Below are 23,021 nucleotides of genomic sequence, written 5' to 3'. Positions count from 1 at the left end.
GTGCAGCACTTCACTAAAAAACAGGGAATATAAACACAAACATATAATAGATTAAAATACAGGACAATACATTTGAACATGAACTTTTTCCCCTTGATAAATTTGATCTGAAAGGTGTAATGATTCATGTTCCACATTTTCCCAAATACTGAAAAGTTATCATGCAAAATACATCAAAATAACATGAGCACAAGAAAATAGCAAGCTTTAGGAAAAGCTTCTAAAAAGCACATTTTGAACATAACATACCACACAACATAGCTGTACAATGTTTCTTGCAAAACATAACATGAATGCTTTAGAAAAGCACACAAACTCAAAACAATGATGCACATTTAACATTTCAGACCCCCAAGGTTGGTCCTGTCAAGTTTTTTCCCACCTTGGTCATCAGTTCTTCTCATGACAAGCCCCTGGATGTCACCTCCCTGGCACATGTAGTCCTTATAAATTTTCAGATATAATCAGGGCAGAAATTGTGCTTTCCGAGGCACAGCCAGGGAGCTGGAGGGAATATAGGACTGTACCTGTGCTCAGAGACACTCAAATGGCTGTAAATCCCTGAGGAAGAAGCCAGCTTTGCTAAAGAGCCTACAGAGGAAGGACATCCTAAGATATAGATGGGATCATGTTGTACTCTGTCCCACACATCTCTGCCCTGTGGTGGAAGTTGGGGTGCCCTCTGGTGAAAGAGCTCTGCTGTGGGGGTTACAGACCCCGAAGTGCAAATGACTCCTGGAGATTTGCTTCTAGCTGAAGGTGTGCTCTTGAAATGAAGGAGCAAAGTCTACTCTGCATCATCTACCCTGATGCACTGGAGTTTTGATGGGCTCTGAGCTGTAATGAGGATTAAGTCATTTCTTTAATTTGTTCTGCATGTGTCACAAAATGGGATGATATATATTTCTAATATATATTTCTATATTTCTCTAGCCAGAGCCAGAATTCTAATGTGATGATGAATAAAACGGAAGGAAAGCATTAAATCAATGTCTTCCTATAGTCCCATACTTTGTAAGTCAAATTCTTCAAAGTAATTTAACTCTAGGGCCACCTTCAAGTTGATAGAGGACATATTTTTTTTAGCCATCGAATGACACAGACTAAATAAAAAAATATATTTCAAGCCTCTGACTCATTTACCCCAAATCCAGGAAAATGCATAAAAATTAGGTTACTCATGTGACTAACCCGGACAAAAAATTGGGATGGTAAATGAAAGGAGGTCAGCTCCTTATGCTCTCCCTCTGTTTGGGTCAGACAATATACTTGGAACATCTGCACATGATGAGACATAAAGACCAGCAGCAGACAGAGCTGCATTTGGAATCAAAAAGCTAAGCGCAAAATGTCAGTGCTTTTGTCAGTCTACATCAGAAACTTTCTGCTGTTTCTACATGGCTGCAGGTTGGGTTTTTGGTATATCAATTCTTTTTTTTCCCCCCATCTCCCATTGTAATTTTGGCAAGGGGAAAAGAAAATTCACAAGATGAAGAAAAAAAAGTGCTTAATGAAAATCTTGGTTTTTAATCAACTGCACCATACATGAAAAGTTCCCGCAGGCTTTCACGGTAGCTATATGCACTTTCAGAAGTGCATGAGCTGACCTTTACGATGGAAGATTTCCTAGGAATCATGCATACTAACCATGTTACTGAACGCTGTACTAATATGAAGGGCACTGGCACACACAACCGTGTGCCCTATAAGATTCTCTCTTGGGCACAAAGTGTTGGGGTGGATGCAAAAAGGAACTTAAGAAGCTGTTGCACTGAAGATATGCACTGGTTAGCTATACTGAGAACATCCAGTTAAAATGCATGGAGAGTGAAGTTCATTCCTTTTAAGAGATCAGCAACTATGTAACACTAGGGTATCTTAAACTGTCAGTCTTTTAAGAGAATTGCCTTCTTTACTCTGCTTGAACAGAAAGCCAAAAATGAAATCTCACAAAAAAATAAACTGAGAGAGATGGAAGATAAAAGTCTGTATCGTTCTTATACAAGTATCTCATTGAATTTACTGAAACTGTAGGTCCAAGTAAAACAAGTAGCATTCAACCCATAAACTTTCATTCCAGCTGCCAGAGTAAAATTTCTAATTGATTAGTACAAAATGAATTCACAGCAAATACTGGGTTGCTATGGAACCTGAGCAAGTAGGCCAAGTCACTTTGCAGTATGTGCTGTTTCTCCTTCAAAAACACAAAACAGAAGGACTAGATAACACATTCATTATGCACACTCTTGCAATTTAGAATCTAAGTAAAAGAAAAACAAAACGGATTCCAAGTATGGGCCCGTTGGCATCAATTTGTAACAATCTTACATATCCGCTTGCAGTGAACAGTCAAAATTATGTTCTTTGGACTTGAAGTAGGAATAATATAAGCTGAATGTCTCTGCATGAATATGTTATTTGCACAAATTCAGAGGAAAACAGAGCATAAACTTATATTTTATCTATGAGCCAGTATTTCAGATTAAGATTTAAAAAAATCAGGGGAAGATATGTTACAGTCTCTGGTAGATTTATGAAAGTACTTAGGAAACACAAACTTTGGAAAGGTTAACACAAAGAATCTATTTCCCAACTTAACTAAGTAGCTCTACAGAACTTAAACAACTGCTCTAAATTTAGGGAAGAGACAGACCAGAGCAGGCTCTAAATAGTTAGGGGAAAGTAAGACAAACGATAAACATGCCTTCAGTTTATACTACACATTTGACTGTAATCTTTCAGAATGCTGTGTGTTTGTAGAATTACTCTGTCTCTTGCAGGATTTGGCCTTCAGAGATCAAAATGTACTTTAAAACAGGTGAATTTATGCTGATGTGAATAGGACTGACAGGAATACAGAACATTCAAGGAGATCCAACCTTACTGATTCTATGATTCTGTGATATATTAAAATGAAAGACAGCAAATGGTTTCATATACTATATTCTGTGGATTATATTCATATGCTTACAAACAAGTAGAAGAGTATGGATATATAAACACTGACTTTTCACAGTGCAGATACCACAAGGCAATGGAATTTAATATTGGTCAGTATACCCAGACTTGTATTATCTACAATCAATAAATCATTAATACCAACTTTTTTTCCCCCATAGTACCTTCTTCTACTAAGTTGCAGCCAAGAATCTTTATGAGCTTTACAAGCATTGAGTATTTGAGCTTTGTAACACTGGTATCTGTTAGTAAGTCAGCAGGTAAAATTAAAATTTTTGGGGTGTAGAATTATCCTTTTTACAGATAGGGAAACTAAGGCATAGAAAAGTGAATTAATTTACTTCAAGATGCATAGTGAATCAGTGTAAGAGTCTGAAATAAAAAAGATAATGCTATTTTTTGCTTTGTCTGCGTAGTATACCTCTAGCCACTGAAATGGTCTAAAAGCTTGTTTATCACACCCAGAATATTTTTAATTAGCAGAGTTCTCACTATAAAGGAAGTAGAGGGGAAAGTGGGCAAACATCCTATCATACTGTACCTTATAGCAACTATAGTAGCTGTCAGGTAAGAATGTATGCAGTAAGTCATGCCACTGAAAATGCTTAGCCTATATACTACTTCAATATAAGAAATTTTACAGCAGTGGTACTAGTGAAGCCTTAATTACAGAGACAAAAGTGAGCACTGTTCTAAAACAGTTCGTCACAAAACTAGCCTTTAAAATCTAGAGCTGTAATATGCATTGTGGATTCATAGGAAGGCTGTATAAATGATAGCAAAAGTGTATTCTGTAGTCTTCTGGCTTAGTTTATTACCCTGTCAAAAAGAAAGAGAAGGTAAACAGATGCACTTCATTTTTTTTTCCCCCTTTCCTTGCTCAGTGTTTCTGAGTGATCTTTGACATCTAAGCTAAATCTTATTGATCTGTATTAGAACTGTAGCTAGTCTTGCGCAGGAGAAGTCCACGACCTGCTTACACAACGGAAATGCACAGGTGCCTGTATCTGACAAAATAAATAAATTTATAAATAAATCTAAAACTCGGGCGATCTCATCCCGCTCTCTATCTAACTGACTAAAACCCCACAAGCATAAAGCAGTGCTGTAAGGGTGAGATCTTTTTGAGATGAAAGGGCCATATTGCAAGGGTAGCATGCAGTGCAGGCACCAGGGCATCCCTACAGTACCTCTGAGATGGAGTGCAGGCACAGAAGGTGGGAAGGGCAGTGCCCAGCCTGCTTAGCAGTGTTCAGTTCCCTGAAGAATATAAAAGACAGTAATTTGTTCCACCTGTATTTCAGGGCCTCAGAAATCCTGCTGGATTGAGGAAGAGAATGGAAGAATATCTGGCATTTCGCTTTTCAAGGTGAGGGGAAACATATTATTTGAAGAGGGGGCCCTGATTAGCACGTGGTAAAAGGCTGCTTTCTTAGCCTTGATAAGCCATTCTCCCTCAGAGACTAAGAAAGAAAGAATTTTCCTAAGGGACATAAAGCATTCATGTCTTTCTCATGGCAGCATATCACGCCTTTCATATGGACAGCATAAAACACCTCTGGAGAAAGAGTAAGCTGGAATAGCTGTCTGGCAAAATATGTCAGCGAATCATACAAGTAAGGAATTGTTGTGGAGATTTATTGCCATTCTTTAACAATAGGTGATCACAACATTGTTAGTTCAACAGGGAATATATATCTTGTGTTTAGAATTGATTAGAAAAAGCAGTCTTGGAAAAATGCTCTTAGTTATTTATATTTCCTGAAGTTCCACCTGCACTTATGTTTATTTTATTTAATTTAATTTTGTATATTTGATTTATAGCTATAGAGCCAGAGGGGAAAATAAATGAAATAAAGGGGGCAAATGAATATAATCTTAACAAGAAAAACCTGGGCAGCTGCCATGTCACTAAAATTAAGAAATGAGTAGTTGGGCCTTGAAAATGAGAAATAACCACATGCCCTGTATGAAGACTGGCATATTGGAAAAAAGAGCCATATAAGGTTAAGAAGGAATGAATAAATTCACTTAGACTGAAGGGGAGTATGGAGAACATATGTTACAGGGACTTCACCAGCCTTGTGGGTAATTAATGTTTTTTTTTCCTCTCTCTCTCTCTCTTTTGCTCCAACCAGATGCAATGATTTTCTTTATCCATTTGCCAGGATGGGGCATTCTCTATGGAGGAAGTCACAAACTCACTGTCAGCAGGAATTCAAGATCATACAGGGCAGACCTTGGGCAGACCTTCCTCTGGAAGCAAAACTTCTAGAGTGGCTGCATCTCTGTGAGAGGGAACGTGATGCTGGGATGTATAAAGTCACCTGCATGACTTGTGTTACCTGCCTCTGTCCTGGCACAGATCACAGACTGAGCATTTGAGCCTTATCCCGTTATTCCCTGGATGAAGCAGAAGGTGGAAAGGGACAAGAAATAACCCAGACCTCAGATCGCTTTTCCTCCAGCTCCAAAGGTTACTAACTCAACTCAAAACAGCAGAAAACAATTATTCTTTGAGCAAGACAGAGAGGAGCAGGGAAAAAATTGTTCCCTTCTGAAATGCGGTTCCTCCAAGGCTTGGGGTGCTCTGGAGCAGCACCGCAGCACTTAAAATTTTTTTGTCAACACAAGAGAATAATACAGCAGATTTTCAGAAAATTACACGGGCAATTGTCTGAGCCAGATATTCAGCTTGCTCATTTGTAGCCACAACCGTAGAAGCAGATTGTGTAAATTAGCTACACAGTTTTCTGAACATCATTCTCTAAGGCTGAGATTATGCTGTTATTCAAAAGCACAAACAGGTAATTTAATTTCCACATATATAGGAGATCGCTTGTATATCTTTTGAAATCAAAGAAATAAGGATCAAGAAAGAAACTCTCTTTTCTGGTAGAGGCAGCATGAACAGTCCCAATCACTACAGAATATCTTTTCTTCTTACATGTGAAATATTTACACAAGCAATTCACATTTAAAGTTTTAGGGGAAGCACAAACCCTTAATAATAGATCAGCATTACAAAAGCTCGTGCAGCTTTACTCAAACCTAACTTGTAAAAGAATAATGTAATCAGTAGGAAGGCTGATGAGCTGCCTGTGAAATGGCCTCTCTCAATCTGACACTAATGCTCTATCTGATCCAAAACACCCAATATAAAGTATAAAGTTCTCTGCAAATGATTACATGCAAATCTGTTAAAAGGTCCATTTTCTCATACTTGGACACCAAATGGAAGCTTTGTGGAAACTGCTTTTTCTAAGCTTAATGCTAACAAAAAAAGGTTTACACTAACCTTGCAAAACTTTTCCTGATATGTTTGGTCAAGGGAAAGCAGCAAGATTTCCCCTTATTACTCGTGCTGCCTTAGCAGGGAAGAGTTTGTTATACATGGGCCCTTGCAAGACATTTTATTTGCCCCATCAAATAACATTTACACAAATATTTTTGCAAGGTGGTTTGCACCATTTTATTAAAACTAACTTCTGAAGCAATGCCAAAGGAGACAAAACTGTGGAATACTAGAAACCAAACCAAAGTTGCATGATGTTAGTAGGGAACAAAACTAATTCATCCTATGGCCAAAGTCCAAAGCTCAGCTAATAATCTTTGCAGGAATTGCTGCATTTTGGGACCTTCCTAGGAAATTTTGGCCAGGTTGGATGGGTAGTATGTTATTAAGAAATGAAATGTGCATTTCCTTCTCTTAGGAAGGATACCTAACCTAGAGAATCTCAAAGGTGAATATCTTGAAAGGAGTAAAGGTTATAATTGTTAGAGAAATTTAGGATTTTTTTTTTTTTTTTTTTTTTTTTGGGGGGGGGGGGGAATGAACAAAAGGGAAATGTGACCTGGTACTGTGTAGTCACTACAGTGTGTCTCTGCAGTCAGGGGAAGCAGAGCCTTACCTTCCAGAGACTCTTACCCTGTCTGCAATGTGAATTGCAGATTCTTATTTCTCTTGAATGATTTCTACAGGGAACCTTTGGTGATCCTAACCTAGGTCCCTGAAGAAAAGTGGCATGAACTCAAGGCTAAATGTCTAGAACCTGCCTGCAGGTAGGAGGATCTCACTGAAATGTTTATGTCAATGCTGTTTCAGTCTTCTCTAGAACACCTAAAAGGTTCTGTCAGATGTGCAGACTTAACACTTGCCTTCCAAGCTCACAAAGGTGCTGCATAGAAGGGATAGGAGTGGAGACTACACTGGCAGATCTATGAACTTTGAAGCAATGGTATTTTATCTTTCTCTCAGGAAGAAACATAGCCTGCTTGAGTAAGTATGGTCCAAGGAAAACATAAGGCTGCAGATCTCTGGCAAGTGACAGGAGTATATCACAGTTATACTACGATGAGGATCTAACCCATATATCAGTAGGTTCTCTGGGGAGGAAATTGCCTCTGGGTGAGAGGAATGTGGTCTTGAATAAAGAGATCATATCTGCTGCTATTTTGGGTAAGGTTACACTCTTGGCTTTGGATTTCTTCACTGCATAAAACTAATGAACTTACTTGTTTAGCCTTTTATACTTACTGGGACAATTTCATCTTGATCACCCTCTTAATCTGCATTAGGGTTGGTTGCTTGTATCCCTAAAATTTAATGGAAGTCATTTTCCAGTGACTGTTATTTCTTGTATATTTGTCAGTATCCCTTGATTTTAGGATGCAGAAGAAGACCCATTTTCCAGTACACCATTTCAAACATCTCTTCACACATCTAAGAGCCATGATTCAGAAGATCATTCTTCTCTCTCCTCAGCTGAAAAGAGAAATCAGGGCAACCTAGTGCCTTGGCAAAACTCTCCTTTGATGGACTCTCTAATGGGATCTGAGGAAGGAGAAAGCTTTATTTTCCTTAGCAGTTTCCTTCTGTGAGCTAGCCCCGGGACCCTGGAGTTGAAAACAATAGCATGTGTCTCTCAGAAAGGGCAAAGCTGATGCAGAATAGGAGCTGTATAGCTGTGCCAGAGTGATGCGAGCCTGAGTTAATAAATGCTGTAGTCAGCTGCAGAGTTGATTAGCATGGGCCCAGTGTTGTGCTATAGCCCAAGCTAGTGCCTCCACATGGCACTGCTGTGTCTACATGACCCTGAGGTCCATCTCTCTGCACCAGGATTCATGGTGGGTGCAATTTTCTACCCTTTGACTCTAAGAAGGACCTGCTTTACTACCTGAGGAAGAACTCTTCGGACCTGTCTAATCTGATTGTTAGGCATTTTATGTCCACCTCATGTTCCCCCAGGAAAGCATCTGAATTCTTCACATACCCCATGCCTGGCACAACTCATTAAAATATCAGAACCATCCTATGTCTTCCAGGGTCACTATGGTCATTTTTGTCTGCAGGCTTTTCAAAGTAGGGCTGCTTCTCCTTGTGCATTTGTGAAGCTAGCAAAGCAGCAGGACCTTGATCTTGTGTTTGGCTACTAGGTGTTCTTGCAATGCAAACCATTAAAAAAAAAAAAAAAAAAAAAGAAAGAAAAAAGAGAGAAGGGAAGTTGTTTGTGCTTGAGTAGCTGTAATTATATTGAATGAGAGTTGTTTGCAATGTTCTGCAGATAGTGAGAGGCTGAGAGATTCTCTTTTCTACAGTCTGAAGGGAGGACAAGTGCTATACTTCTAGGAAAGTTGAAGTGAAGGCCACACGCTTACTGACAAAGCTTCAGAGAAGATATGCAATCCTTGTTGCTCTAATCCAAAGTTTCTCCTTACACATCTGCTATTCTACTTCCTTTTGCCAGAAAAATTCTGAATTATTGCTAAAGCAAAGAGCCAAAATACAGTCGTGCCTCTGTAGAAGATGCTCCTCTCTGCTGGAAAAGATTCCCAGTCAATGGTATTGCCAAAAAAATGTAACACAGGAATATTATGCCAGGAAAAATTGTCATTGGACCAAAAATTGTGATTTCCTTTAGCTTCACTTCAAGCCTAGAACAATATTAGTAAGTAAAGAACAACAGTCATGTACAAGAAAAAGATGAAATCAGTAGAGATGTTACTGAATGGAATTCACAATTCTAAAAAAAAGGAACTATTATTTTTCCTCCAAAATGACTGCACATCTCCCAGCAGACTATAAGACAACAGACCTACTGGCAAAATGTGATACCAAGACTTTACAAAATTTAACAGACATCTTTGTTATTACTGTTTTTTTCTCTTTCTCCAAGGCTTTGATTACGATCATTAAAGGCACAAGTGGAATACCTCTACTGACTTTTACCCTATAGAAAAAAATCTTCACCTTGGCTTTTGTTCAGTCCTCTGCTCAGTAGAAAATCTGACATTCCTCAAGGCATTATACAAAGAGAGGTCTCAAATAAGAGATTTTTTTGATAGAGGGAAGGTAATTATAATTCAAAACACATACAGGCACATGAAAGTTATTTGCAGAAAAAGTGAGTTGTTCACAGAATGATTCACAACAGTGTGGGATATATACAGTTGGGCTAAATATGAGGAAATGTGTACCCACAGTCTCTTTCCCTTAACATTTTCTCTGTCTCTCATTCCTCTAGCCTCTGTCTGCTTTTCTGTGCGACAGTTGAAAGAATGGATTAACTTCAAGGAAAAACAGATGTACAGTGATAAGGGCAATATTAGAAAAGAGTTCTATGCTTGGAAATACAGCCCGTGAACCTATGGAAAACCATACTGCAAGCATGGTCAGGGCAGGACAAAATACTGATCCACCTTGTTTGCCATCCTTTTTCCATCCCTTGCTAATTCTAGCAGTGCAGTACTCCCATAAGGTGGGTAATTACGCCATGCTACCCTATAAGGAGAAATGTATTTTTGATACTACATAGTAATCAAAGTTATGCTATAAAGCAAGATAACTAACAGCCCCCCCTTTTTTTGTCCTAACTACTGAAATAGTACATGCTGTTCATATTCCAACACATGGCTAATTCTTTTACTCAGTCTAAGGTGCTTCTCTCAAAACTAACATGCAACTAACTATAGAATATTTCCTTCAGTACTTTTTAAAATTCAGTGGTTTCGATTTTATCTACTGATAAAAAGCTAACAGGAGCAGGGAATCCTTATGTTTTGGATGATAAAAAGCCCTTTTTGGTCATCCTGTCCATTTCTAAGGGTTATTGAAGGTGATACTCACTATTATATAGAAATTCTTTCTATAACAAGTCCAGTTTTTAAATTCCCAATCAATTAAGCTGGACAGCCTATTCCAGAGTCTAATAGGTCTAACACCCTCCTGTTTGCAAATGTACTTATATTATACTGCCCTGAATGCTCTTCAGTAGGCTGGTGAACAGATTAAGTTCTGTAGTAATCTTTTTTATCTCTAATTTTGATGATTACCTGCCTGACCTTTTTGACAGACTTGACTGTCCGCACACCCTTCATTATTTTTACAGCTATTTTCTCTCTGGCAGTTCTTTTCGAACTAAAGGCTTCAATCTGAAAGCACCCTACATACCCAGCTGCCTTTCGTCAGGTTGCTACACAGTCCATATGTATATTGGCCAAAGGACTCAGATGGAGAATCTCCTACTAAACAATCCTTTAGACACTTTTGCAGACATTACTGAGCAATCCTGGCTCAATTTTGTCCTCATTTTTACCTTTTGGCTATCCCTGCACACATTGATAAAGCCCTGTTTTCCCCACACTCTTTTAAACTTTCACTACACATACAAATACTCCTTTTTGTGTCCTGGAAAATTTTTTGAAAGATGCTTTTCATTTGAGAAAAAAAAATTAAAAAAGCAAGTTAATCTAAAGCCCAGTTTTCCACAAGTCCGTTATAACTCTCTGTCACAGGAGAATTACACAGAAACAACTCTGTACATATTACCTGTATGTATTAAATTTTCCAGTAGTGTTTTATTACAGAATTTTCTTGCCCTATACGCAGAAAAACATGGAGAAAATTATGGTAGCCATGTTATTTCTCTGTGCTGTTTCTTTAGCTTACAGCGTACTTCCTTCCTGATGTCACATGCTGTAAAGTTATCCTATTAAGGCTCCTATTTGAACTCTTTTGGAGTGCATTTATCAGAGCATTATAAAAATACTCAGAAAATGACCAGAACTGACCTTGATGTATTTAATAAACTGATATTAGAATAAGATAGGAGATAATAACTAAAATGAACTTGAAAAGTCTTGAAGCAACAACAGCTTTTCAAAGTATATGACTTCTTGGTTTTGTATAGGATCACTTATTATTTTGTTCATAAGTGTTAAAAGTGACAGGAACGGAAATGCAAGAGGAATGGAGATGCTTCCGGGGGTAAGACGGTAAGCCAGCTTGATCATCTCAAGGGACTACCCAATGCTGTAGGTTGCTGTGCTTATTAATTGTCTACCCACTTAAACTGCAAGTTCCCTGATTTTTTGAATCAGAGGTACTGACCTCCTGCCTAATGCCTGCTACAAATACAGGCTCAGATGAAAAGCCATCCAAAATCCACCAGTGTCCCTGACAGGCCTAAAAGTAGCTACATATGTCCATAATTTCATATTGCACCGAAATGAATAGAGCCTAGAATTGAGGTTTCCTGCTTCCTGGGAAAATGCTCCAGTTCTTAAATTATGACAGGAAAGGTGGATATCATCATCACACACTCATCTTCAGTAGATGCCAATGCAGACCCAAAGGCTTCCTATTAGTCCTGCTGGAAGAATAAGATACTCATGTAAGGAGATGCATAGGAGTCAGTTTCCTGTGCAGTCAAGGTGGAAAAGAATTTCATATTTTAGGTGAACAACAACCTCCTCTGCCTATTGCTAGGGGCATCTACCTCTTTCCTCTTCCACTTTCACGAGACCATTTAGATTGTTTTGCCGTATAGACTGGATTTCTTCCAATCCATTTGGGACTGGATATTCCAAATTTCACAAAGCCTGATAGATTTGTAGGCTGAGTCTGCTTAAAAGTCATGGTCTTTACTAAGAAGACATTTCCTTAGAAGCAGCAAATTCATTTTTCTTTACTTAAATGCTGAAGTCAATGAGAGTTGAATCACTGACATCAAGCAGATCAAGACTTTTTTTGGTAAAGTTGGAGCTTGATTTTTTAGAGATGCAGTAAAAGTCACTGTAAAGTCACCAAGTGGATTTTGGTATATGCCTCTTCATGTAAACGCACAGACAAATAAATAAAATTACACTTAAGTGCTGATGCTAAAAATCACCAACACACTTCTTCATGGGTTGTTTCCAAACATAGCTTAAACAGCCAAGAGGCACCTGAACACAGTCTTTGCACAAAGAGAGTGAGTTGTACTTTTAGTATTACTGTTTGAAAAGAGATGCTGTCCATCCCTATGTCTTTGTGCATAAGGTAGACCACCACACTCTCATGGGAATAAACCATACATCTGGAGAGGTTTTAAGAACAACAAAACCTCTTTGCTCCCTGGCATAGACTCAGTATAGAGACAGCTTTCAGCAGAACTCATTTACATTGGGAACTTCTGGCAATGAGCAGGTAAAGGCACTGTTGGCAAACTGTTTTGTGCCTGAAGGTTCCCAAATGCATTGCTTATCTAAGGCTGTTTCAAAGGCAGTTCTGGCTGGACCTGTCTACTGTGGCACAGTAGCTGTGCTGCCTTTTGTTTTTCTTTATTTTGAAGCTGAAACAAAGATAAATGTGAAAAAGGCATGACATTTCCTTTTTGATATATGCTTGTGATTTTTATTATATATGTCCCAACTGTAAATAAACTAGTGCCTGGCACTTCTTGAGGATTTTGGTCTTCCAGTCAATGAAAACAGAGGATTTGGAACTTGGGAGCAATAGTGCTGGTTCATAGTCAAAGTGGTCATTCTGATGTGAACATTAAAAGTCCTAACATGAAAAAAAAGTTCTGATAGCTATTCTATCCCATTTACCCTGAAAACACATACATATTCGTGCAACTCTGTTATAAACTCTGAGCAGTTTCTCTCGGCTTGCACTTAGCTGTGAAATCTGCTGCTTCTATTTCAGATTTGAAGAAAGCTTGTCTACTTTTTTCAAGTATATCACTTCTAATAAACGATATTACCTATGCCTATGAGTGTTTTCTTGCCTTACTGTTCAGATTATCACACCTACAAAAACATGCCACTAGGCTGATATTTCAGGGTCTCAAATAGCTTACAGATGCTTGCTGGCTCATTTTGGGAAATATTTTTCTACTTCAATACAGATTTTATAACTGTATTAGTAGTAGTTCTAACCCTTTAAAGCTCTTCAGGTAGTAAAGCACCAAACAGCCTTCTCTGCATCCTCCCATTTTGGTGGGGAATACTCACTTCCAGTGATAAAAGGATGTGAAAACCTGGTATGAATAGCATAAAATAACCCTATTATTTAAAATACAAGAAAATCTACTGCAGGTCTCAAACAGCACAGATAAAAAGAAGGTCAACAATCTGAATATGTCCATTTATGAGGAGATCTATACTTTATACATAGATTTAATTCACAAACTTTGTTGTACTCTATTTATGTGGCCAACCACAGGACCATGTAAACATAGGCAACAGAAGCAAAGACTACTTTGAATAAATGGAGAGCTGAAGGCTGAAAACACAAAGAGCACAGTGGAAGTAAAAGTTAAATCAGTGCTGTGATCAAAGTGGGGAAGGTAGTCAAGAGCTACCAAAGAAAGCTGAAAGGATATCGGGAAGGGACAAAAAGATGGGAGAGTTTTGTGTGGTATTGCAAAATGTGGTAGTGAGGTGTAGAAAAAGAATTAAGGAAATAGTGGTGATGAACTAGGTCATTGTACTTACGGGGTGGGAAAGATTAGCATCTGCAAATGATTTTCCATCTGAACATGTGTATGTTCAGTAAATGTATTATGAGTGAAGAACCGTCAGCTGTTGTAACCTGTGAGCTAGCTCAGGTTAGCTATCTATTCTTTCAAATAGAGATCTGTCTCTGGCTGAACATCTCCACAGCAACAGGTATATCTGCTGCTTTTCTTAATGCTAGTTAGATAGTGAAAGGAGTAACATTTTATTTATAGAAAGCACTTGTATCTGATTACACAGAAATACTCACACAAACCTCAAGCAGGCATGGATTTTCCCTAACTGCAGAAAAAAACTCTTTAAGTCATTAACTTCTACAGAAGAAATAGGAATATTAAAAACAATTTCCATCCTTTGCAAGAATTATTGATGATTTTTGTAAAATAAAACTATTCCAAGGTCTACTTTTGCTATGGGCAAGGACCACATGGAGAAGGAAGATCGGGAAAGATCTTACGATGTATTCTATTCTCTTTTCTTCTTTGCTTTTGCTCTGATGCTGTGAAGTCATCCAAGAAATGGATCAATGAATATCTTCTTTAGACTACTCATTTTATCCTTCCCAACAGGACAAGATGGCTGTTAAACCATGACGTGGAAAACTGGATTGGAAGAGTGATTTCTGCACCCATTGCTGATAGATCTGGAATTATAGTTCTTGGAGCAGTACTTCTCAGACCATTACATTTTCCCAATCATCTCATTTGTCCATTAAATCTCTAGTCCCTCTCACAATGGTCAATACCAAAATCTATACGGAAATGATCCTTCTAGCAAATTGCATAATGTTCTATATGCATGAATTACTCCCTTCAGATCCTTGGCAGGTGATAAGCATATGCCCTTGAGTGTGAGATTTCTTACAAATCCCTATGGCATTATGCATATCTCTAAAACTCATTAGAACATTTTATGATTAATAACATCTTCTTGTGCCACCTGTTCACCAAGGCCTTGAGAGTCATTGCGAACAACCTCAGAAAGTGATTTTCCAAAGTTATCTCAGCAGAACAATGCTTAGTGTTTACAAATATTTTACCTGACAAACTACATAGTTTATCAGACATAGACAGAAGTGAGTGTGCTTCCTAAAGTGTGCTGGTCCAGTAATGCTACGAGACCAAAATCTTGTTGTGAAACAGGAAGGAGAACACGTATCCCTTGATTCCCACCACAGTGCTTTATCCACTGCATCAGACATTTGCTTAAGGAACTTTGGTAGCACCACGTTATTAGGAAGAGTGGCATCAAAACTGAAAGGAGCCGATCTACCCCCCACACCGGAGTGTTTAAAGGGAGTCTGTAATGAATAGATGCATATTGTGAAAGGTCTGTTTTAATAAAACCTATCTTCACCTCAAAAGGGAACAGAACTAGAGTGAAATGAACACTAATAATACCAGCTTATCTGCTATTCTGCAAAATCCTATTTATAAGCCTGTGGATGCTAATTAACTGTCTTGCAATGTCAAGCAGAATTGTATATTATTGCCAAATGAAAGAGCATGGAAAGTGTTAAAGAAGACACTACATTGATTAATGTCTAAGCCAGGTGTTTCATATACCCAGACTCTTCCTGTCTGACAACTTTTTCCCATTATTTTGCTTTTGTATATAAGACTCCTGTGAACTGTCTCAACAGCCTTTTTTGAAACTGTCCTTTCTCAAAAGACCAACTCGGCAACGGCACAATGAGCTTCTCAGACCATCCCAGAGCTTAAATTCACCTGGAATCAAGCAAACCCAACAATGAATAACAAACTAGAATGAGTGCCTTTGTGATTAATCTTTACGAAAAGATATTATCTAGTAACAGTGGTAAAAAATTCCCTCCTTTCTGTAAAGACTTTCAGGTGGAAAAGTTCATTATATGGAATAGATATGCATTTATAAACTGCATGACAGAAATGTGCACCTACAGTGTAAAATGCATTAGCAAGACTGTTGTCAGCTGGTCAAGGGAGGTGATCCTGCCCCTCTCCTCAGCCCTGGGGAGGCCTCCTCTCGAGTCCTGTGTCCAGTTCTGGGCTCCCTGGTACAAGAGAGACATGGAGCTACTGGAGAGAGTCCAGCGGAGGGCTACAAAGATGATCAGAGGGCTGGAGCACCTGCCCTGTGAGGAACGGCTGCGAGAGCTGGGCCTGTTCAGCCTGGGGAAGAGAAGCCTGAGGGGGGATCTGATCAATGTGTACAAGTACCTGAAGGGAGGGTGTCAAGGGGACAGGGACAAACTCTTTTCGGTTGTCCCGTGTGAGAGGACAAGAGCCAATGGGCAGAAATTGAAGCACAGGAAGTTCTGCCTGAGCGTGAGGGGGAATTTCTTCCCCATGAGAGTGACGGGGCCCTGGACCAGGTTGCCCAGAGAGGTGGCGGAGCCTCCTTCTCTGGAGATATTCGAGGCCTGCCTGGATGCAACCCTGTCTAAAATGCTCTAGGTGACCCTGCTGAGTGGTGAGGTTGGACTAGATGATCTCCAGAGGTCCCTTCCAACCTTACTGATTCTATGATTCTAAAATCTATGCAGTCAGCTTAGAAATCGTCTGCAAGACACTCAAAAGGAGATGCAACCGCACACCGGTTGCTTCAGGCAAGTCACGTCTGAAATGAAAGAGCCACGTAAATGTGACCATGTTGCTGCCTTGTAGCCATCTTTCCATGGTGTAAAGACGGAGCTAAAAACCTCTCCCTAAGGGACTCACTAGGGCAGGCTAGTGTGGTCTCGGACACTGAGGCACGGTGTCCCACTGCACAATGCATACAAGCCCTAGTGCTTTGAGGTCTCTAGAGAAGTACAGATGAGGTTGAGATTCAGATCCTTACAAAAGTAAATGAGCATACTTCAAGATAAATGTGTACTTAGGTACTTTCCTGGATCAGGGTGTAGGAGGGAGTTGGAATTCTGAAATTTTCATGTGCAAAATATGTATCATGCCTCAACAGAGCTTATTACCTAGGGTCATTTTCCACATGGACCAGCTTTATTGATTTTAATTGAATTACTGATAGCATAAGGCACTGCTTAATGAGACTGAGTGAGAGAAGAGTTTGGAAATCACTGTGTCCCAGATCCTGTTAGCTGTGGTCCTGCAGAGGAGTATTTATTCTGTGAAGAACACTGAAATCAAGGGGTGTCCTTGTAGAATAAATTTTTATGCAGTCTGATTAAGAGAAAAAAATGGCTTCTTTGGATGAGAAATGTTATATACAAGTGTGGCATTATTTTGATACCTTTTCCTATTAGTGTGTTAAAACCTACATTACTCTTAAGGGGAGATGAAGCCCATCAGTGCCCAATATGACTGTAGGTTACAGTCATGTATGTCATTCTCCTAGATAGATGACTCTTCCATGGTGTATCCAAGACAGCGAAAATATCAGGAGGATAATTTGTCTCTGAATTATGGCTGTTAGCAATTAATCCTCTTTTGCTCTGGACTTCAGTGACCTTTATAAAGAAGCTCCTTAAATTCAAAAAAAAAAAAAAAAAAAAAGAAAGAAAGAAAAAAAAAAGAAAAAAAATAGAAAAGAAAAAACAGGAAGACATTCACCAGCCCTCCACAAACATATATGCTTTTGTCTTAAGCTTGCAAGAAAAATTACCAAAAGACTTGCAGAAAAGAGCAATATGTTCAAATTATAACCCCAGAAGTTGTATGAGTAAGGCTAGAAAGCTCTACCAACTTCTGCTATATTTGAGGATAAAGAACTTTATCGTGGTGGCAGTTGGAAGACCTGGCCAAAGCCAGGTCATCCCTGTCATAAACTGCTCAGTGCTGTGTTTCCATCTTGAAAAGCTTCCTGATGAAGTGAAAATGTCCGGCCTGTGTAGATATGGTGTTTCTTAAAACCTTGATCAAAATCAAATGTCTCCCTCCCTTTATTAGGAACCTTAAACAGAAGCAGCTGTGCTGGGGACATATACGCTGTCAGCGTGACCTTCAGAACTGGTACCTGCTCACTGGTAATTACAGAGCAATAGCTGTTGATCGTACAGAAAGTGAATCCAGCACCTTGTAGGAAATACCTGTGAGGAAACAGAGTCATGGTGAAATGCTGCCCTGTTTTATTTTTGTGAGTGAACATTAGCATTCATAAAAATAAATGACTACCAAGACGGATGAGAAACAGACGTAGCTTGTGCAGATTTTGAGCAGACCGTTTTGGCTGAGACATCTCTGTGAGTGATTGTCTCACCTCTTTGGCTTAGGGCTTTTCTTGTGTGTAATGGGAAGGAGAAACCTTTCTGAAAAAGTCCTGGGAATGTGGAGGAGGGCAGCTTGTTAACTTAGTTTTCAGAAAGGACTTAGAAGGGTAAACAGAAGCTGAACAATTTGCAGTAAAACTATCCCTCTGCTTGGGCTGCCTGGCTTTTTGATGGTAGGCAATACGGGCAATGTGAGCAAGGTGGAGAACAGGGGCCTAGTGAGTCTGGGTGGGAAGGTTAAGTAGGGAAAACTCTTTTTTGCAATATTTATTTTTTTCTCATCTGCAAATCTGGGAGCTTATCTAAAGAATAGCAGTGACTTCTCTTTCTGATGCAGCAGTTTCTTCCATCTCAGATTTGTTTTACGTGATTTTAAGCCTTGTCTAATTGAGACTGCCTTATCTATGTTATTCTTAGAAACCAGAAGTTAATCCATAGGAGCTACAGGTTTATCTTTCCCCCTTTTAGCTGCATCTCAACTCGAAAAAGCCCATGCCATCACCCTGCTCTGCCTCATTTATCAAAATAATATGGCAGCTAATCCTTCTGGAAGAACATCACGTGAGATGCTCAAGGCAGGAGACCCACATTCCCAGGGCTTTTCTGGAGGAGAGGGGGCTGGATGACTGTGGTGTGTCCGTGCGTTGCCAAAGGGCTTTGGTTCTGTAACTGGGCCAACTGAACGCTAACTCAGCGTGACAGGAGAGTTTAACAGCTTGGTAGGATCTGAACTACTTCCAAATCGCCACCTGAAAGCCTACACCTATGAAGGATGACCAAAAATGATTACCTCTCTATAGGGATCCAGAGGATTAAGTGAAATGCACTCCTGTAGTCCATCAGATACCTCACTGTCCTTATGCCCAATTCCAACCAATAAATCAAATTCAAATAAATTCAGCTTATCTACCAAGAGTTGAAGCAACCTGGAAGGGCCGTGAGAAGCACTTTTCACTGCCTCACCATACCTTGTCCTGTTTTGTGAATTAACCCAAATCATCAGTTTTGAGAGTTGTCTGTTTAGCACAACTCCGCAGGCCTTCATTTGCTGTGCAAAGTCTGTCTTGCTTTTTTCTGCCCAGATTATTCATTTTTGAATCAAATGTCCGCATGGTAAATGAATATATTAGGTGTAGAGGTTCCCTTGGAGAATAGAAGGCTATATTTATTTGAAGAACAGGTGAAGTCTGCTATTAGGGTTAAATGAGGGAATGGAATATTTGCAGAAAATTGTTTAAATAGTTCTGGTTCAGTGAATGCAGATTTCTATTAAGCACTGTAACAGAGGTATATAAAGGATACTGGATAGTTAACTGCTTGGTCAGGTTTAAGCTTAACTTCAACCAAAGTAGAAAGCTTTCTTAAGCAATTGCTTGGCTCTCTGAGTATAAATATAGAGTGAATGTCTCAGGGAAAATCTGATAGAAAGAGAACAACTGGCCTAGCAGGGAGTTTTGCTAGCAGGCAGTTTCCTACTTTCTCAAAGACAAATGGTCACTTTTGAACTTCTTCATACAGATTCTTTTTGTTTGTTTTGGTCATGGTGAAGCAATAAAGCCAAATAAATCATAGGGATGTGCATAAACCACATGCATATCTATGCACTTTCCAAAGCTTAGATCAAGCCTCCAAGTATCAAAGGGAAGACCTATCCGCTTGAACCAATTTGTTCCCAAAACCCAGGATTTTCCATTTTGATTATGTCACAGAAAGTGATGTTTTAATCTCCAGCCAAACCTATCAAAATCCACAGCGGTGCCCTGTTGAAGGAGTGGGGTCATCTTAGAGAAAAGGTTACAAAGGATGTGTCAGGGGAAAATGCTCTATTGGCATGATGGGGAATATGTGAACTTCAACGTGAGCCAAATTCTGAAGCACAAAACATGCTTTAAGATCAGTGAGTTGGACAATGTTGATCCCTGGAGCGAAAAGGAAAGATTCTAAAGAGCAGCGACTCTCTGAATGGCCCAAACGTGAATACAAACTTGATGGTTCACAGAATCAGAGGCATTAAGAATGGAAAAGACCTACAGGGTGAACTGTGATTATTCTACTTCGGTGCTCTGTCCTCTGTTTCAAGCTGAACATTGACTTTTCTGCCCCAAATGCAGATTTTCATGTGAGCCTTATATGCTCATTTTGATTTGGGCTCTTGAGTAAGTGTCCTGGAGAGGGAAGATTACACTGCAAAGCACAAACAGGGATTTAAATAAAAACAAGTGTTTTTTCTTTTTCTTTAAAGTTTGTTCTAAGTGTCTCGGTGCTGCAGTGATGAGGAATTCTAACTGAGAAATATTACCATTTCAAACCATTTCTCTGGACTTGAATTCTGACAGTGCACATGTTCAGCCAAGTCCATATTTATCTTTCTTTTTTCTTTTTGTTGGGTTTAGAGCAGCAGTATGCACTAATGTAATGTAAAGCCAAATATTCTTTTCTGGGAGAGAAACAGGTATACACAAAGCAGAGATTCACACCAAATCTGCTACACAAAAGTGAGCTATTTTACCAGATCCTTTCCCTGCAGGCATGATTTTTTATTCATAGAAATAGTGAGCCATGTGAAAAAAAAAGGTGAGATCTTACAAGAACAGGAAATTGTTCCAGGCCATCTTTATGGAACTAGGGATAGAGGGAAAGAAGAAAGTGCAGGAGCATGTGAAGTAAAATTTTGATAAATTCAGCATGTGGTCACGTGTGACACTAGTAGGCTCAACATGTGAATATATTATGAATGCTGATTTACACAAACCTGCAGGAGAAATACGCCTGAAAATGAGCAGGAGAACAGTGCTTCAACAACCAGCGCTTTCTGTATGGAATTGCAAGGTAAGCAACTTCCACAATTAGAGAGAAATCACAGCAGAAATCATAACGGACATTGCTACCTGCGAAACAATGCTCACAATTTATTCACGACAGCGTTGTTCCTATTGCCTTTCAAAAATCCAGTGGAGCTGCTGTCGTTTTGATTCAGGATACTGAGCTCTGATCAAGGTTTCCCTCAGATTTTCTCCCTTTCAACAAGACCCCAATCTCCGTAAGCTGCACTTTTACTTATCTTCCAACTCTATTACTTTATGCAAAAGTTTGCAAACGGCAGGAAGAAGGCAAGCCAGAGCCTTCCCCACTGACATCAGTTCAACGCAGCTGGAAATGAAGCTGCAAGACAGAAGCATGACTACAGCGCTGGAAAGTCCACCTGAACAAATAGCCATCCTCGCTGCACACTCAAAGCAGAAAGAAAAAAAAAATCAAAACCAGAAGAGATTTAATTTCCATGTTTCTGGAGATCCTGATTTTCTTACAGTAGCTGCGTTCTTCCTCCACAGCCTAATTAAACCTCCTAAACACACTGACTCTGCCAATGAGTCCTGCAGCACAGCACCCTCCCTGTTCTTCTCAGCGGCCAAATGGATGTTGTGACCCATGGTCTTTGCAGACGTGATGTGGTCTGCCCATGCATTCAGCAGTTCAGTCGTGCTAATGCAATGCCGAAATAAAGCGGACGGACCTTGCTTTTACTATGACTTAGCAAGCCAGCCTTGGTACTGCAGTGACCTGGCTGCAGAGCTTTGAGGTGTAGAACAGGCATGCGTGGGGCTGGCAAGGAACCGGGGCTGTGCGAGTTTCTGCAGTAACCCAGGGCGATGCACTTCCTATCTCTGCCTCTTTTCAGATTATTTTTGGAGGGGAGCCCTTTCAGTGGGAGAGAGAGTGGGGAAAGAAAATCCACGGATGACAAAGGTCATGAATATTGAAAACCAGAGGTGAAAAAGGCTTTGTGTCTTGTTTATCTCTTCCCACCTAAGATCCACTGTGACCCTAGCCGTATATATTCGCATGTACTTTATTTTCGTAGTCTTTAAATTACTCAAGTGATAAGGTCTGTACGACAATATGCTCTACAGTAATTGCAGTATTTTGTGCATGAGCATTTATACTCCAGATAGATTGATAATCAGACTATTAGTGATGTACCTGAGGGGGCAGTACACAGTTCACTTTCTATAAGGCTGGCCTCTAATCAGCTGGAAATTTAATTCTCATTAACAAGAGCAACAGCATGCTGTATAGAAAGTACTTAAATATCACCACAAAAGAAGGCGTCTAACTGAACAGTTCCTGAAATGCGTACCAAAAGGCATTTGTATTACCACACTTAATCGCTAACAAAGACTGGATTGATTGCTGAGGAAGTTCACAACACCTTGAAAATCATCTGCATAACAAGCCAAGCTTCCTGAGAGCAGCAGAAGAGAATCTCTGCTTCGAAAAATTTAAAAGAACTGGAGTCAAGTCTATCCTAGGATTGTTTTTTCTATGTGCTAAAATTCTCTCAGCAGCAGTCACAGCTCAGCCCTACTGGCTATTCACTAGAGGTTTCTGCAGAAAGTTGCTCGTTCATACTCTGATGAGAACCGTAAAAGTGACTTTAGCATAATTCAGGTTTCAAGTCTTTTCTGGAAACTCGCTCTAATTCTGGTGACAAAGTGCTGCAAGCTAATGTCATCTGTGAAGCAGATAGTTATAACTGAAGGGGCATCCATCCAAAAAAGAAATAAATCAAAGTTACCCTGTATCTTTAGGCAAGCATATAATATGAAGAGGTTTAGAGAGAGCTACCTGCAGATGATCCCATTGGACACAACTTTCAAATTTCAGGTATTTGAACTCATGTCAGTGATTATTTGTGTCACTTTACGATCTGCAGCGCTGTGTTTGTTAGCCCGGTTACTGCCACTCAGATTGGATACACAAGACGGATATGGCTGGATTTACTGCTTGACAGAATTAAATAAGCAGCCCAACAGCCATAAAATTGCCGTTTTTTCAGAGGGATCCTAATGAGGCACTTGCATTCCAGATCCAATTCGACTGATCCAGACTTCCCTCCCTGTTAAGCAGTTTTCCCATCACTGAAGAGATACTCCCCGTTTTCTCAGCAGATCTCCGAGCTGATCTCCGTGCAGCCTAACCCCTAGAACATGTCCTATGTTCTTACTGAATTTTTTATGAATCCCACATTAACTGTGCAGGCTGCGAGTTGCACAAGGGAGCTGACATATTTACCCTTCCA

At 39.6% G+C, this 23,021-nt stretch overlaps 1 protein-coding gene across 3 annotated transcripts in view; it reads right to left on the bottom strand.

The window, feature by feature from the left end:
* The window catches only part of TENM4 (teneurin transmembrane protein 4), a 348,755-nt gene that overhangs the window by 266,973 nt on the left and 58,761 nt on the right, over nucleotides 1-23,021 (bottom strand). The window lies entirely within an intron of this gene.

This window comes from Rhea pennata, chromosome 1 (assembly GCF_028389875.1).
Source record: "Rhea pennata isolate bPtePen1 chromosome 1, bPtePen1.pri, whole genome shotgun sequence".
Taxonomy (NCBI): domain Eukaryota; kingdom Metazoa; phylum Chordata; class Aves; order Rheiformes; family Rheidae; genus Rhea; species Rhea pennata.
This window is presented reverse-complemented; position numbering and strand designations above follow the sequence as displayed.